We start from the raw sequence: 1762 nt of genomic DNA, 5'->3' as shown, positions 1-1762 counted from the left end.
CACCAAATATAGTCGGACATTCACACCTTCTTGCAGCCGAACACTTCCGCTCCACCTTTTAGTTTTCTATGGGGCATTCACACCTTTTTTTTCACCGCATTTTATAAAAACACCACAGGAACACCGTATTGAGGCTTTGTTCTGACCGCTCATTCGGTGTCGCGTTTCTTTCAAGCAATTCTCCTGGTTAGCCCGCACTCGGCTCGCTCCCAGAACTGTGTTAAAGTCTACTTCGCATTCACTCTCTTTTCTCAGCAGACTAAAAGAAAGTTTCATCTTGGGCTCCCTGAAACTTCCATCCTGCACTGCTGTTTGCTTTTTCACAAGAGCAGAGGAGAGCGCACCGTTCCCAGGGGCACTACAGTACCGGGTCGATGCTTGGAGTGAACGGAGCAAGTTCCTTTTTCAACTCCTATTGATACAAATCCATTTAATATGTAGTCCTCGCATAGAGGACACATCAGACATTAAACTAATAAGAACAGATACTACACTTGATCTTAGCCAAAAGGCCGAGAAGCGATAACTGTCCACTGGTTCACGTCCGAGGGCCCTTCCTGGCACAATGCGCACTTGTAGCGGTGTTCTTTTTATGGCCATAGTGTCACTTTGCACCTCGGCCCACCCGCTGCACTGAGCACTCTTCAGCCCTTTTAAATGGTATAACTTTACACTACCGCACGCTCCAGCGAGCACCATTCAAGCAACAACTTTGCACTCCAGAGTGCCTGCCAAAAATAGAAACAACTCATTAGTGCTGCTCAACGTTGTACTTTGCAGTAAAACAAAGAGCAAATCTAAAGATTCAGGAATCCGAGAATAAGCTTACTTCCATGAGTTCTTCACGATTTCGGATTTTGCTATAAAATGAATTCCTTCACTCAAACTAAATTAAAACTGCTAAACCGCTAATCTGTTACATGCAAGGCAGATGTCAAATTCACCGAAATAGGATCTAAGGGTATTTGGCCAATCGAGCTGTAGCAGCTTCGGTAAAAGAGTATAAGTTGAAGAGTTTGTGAATAAAGGTGTGCGCACACATAGTGAGTTGTAGGAAAATAGGCAGGGAGCAATGCCGGCTGGGGTATAGGTTCTTGTATGTTGTCTGACTGTTTGATTTGAATGTGTTGTGTAAGTGTCCTGTTGAATGTTACATGTTTGGGCTTTGACACGCTTCACTGTGGTTGTTAACTGTGTGGTGTGTCCTGAAATGTTATATGTTTGGGCTGTGTGACATGCTTAATGCTTTTCAGTAGCAACCCACTTATTCATATATAGCAACTGACAACATAAGAAGTCCGGACATACTTTGATAGTAGTTGTAGAAGTATCCTTATTGATAATAGATAAACTAATTCATAGTGATAGAACAGTAGATGAACAGGTGCCTGCACATGTCTCATGAAAATAAAATGGGTGTATGATTGCTGACGGCAGAGCAATACTGCCAAACTTATGAGTTCTTGTGGCAAACTTGATTCAGTGTCTTGACGTGTATACGCTGTTTCGCTGACTTGTCACAAGAAACAAAGTATGTTTGATAAGATCCGACCATTTTATTACGGGAGGATCAGTATGTATGGATTCTGATGTGACTGATAAACTCATTCGTATCTTAAGCATAATCTAATACGTGAGACAACGCCCTGGCACACAATCAAAAAAAAAAAAAGAGAGAGCGGTTTTGTGTCCCCACAGTCCATAATGTAGAAAAGAGAGAAAAAAGCCTTTCTGATTTGTTGTGTGTGCTCACAGTGCAGAG

General features: G+C 42.5%; 1 non-coding gene across 1 annotated transcript; it reads right to left on the bottom strand.

Moving 5' to 3' along the window:
• Positions 1-333: 333 nt before the first annotated feature.
• On the bottom strand, positions 334-524 carry LOC140283328 (U2 spliceosomal RNA). Its single transcript, XR_011910034.1, has one exon. It is a non-coding gene; the product is annotated as a U2 spliceosomal RNA (small nuclear RNA).
• Between the last annotated feature and the right edge of the window lie 1238 nt (positions 525-1762).

Source organism: Leuresthes tenuis, unplaced genomic scaffold (genome assembly GCF_036924035.1).
Source record: "Leuresthes tenuis unplaced genomic scaffold, fLeuTen1.0.hap1 SCAF_23, whole genome shotgun sequence".
In the NCBI taxonomy this organism is placed as follows: Eukaryota; Metazoa; Chordata; class Actinopteri; order Atheriniformes; family Atherinopsidae; genus Leuresthes; species Leuresthes tenuis.
This window is presented reverse-complemented; position numbering and strand designations above follow the sequence as displayed.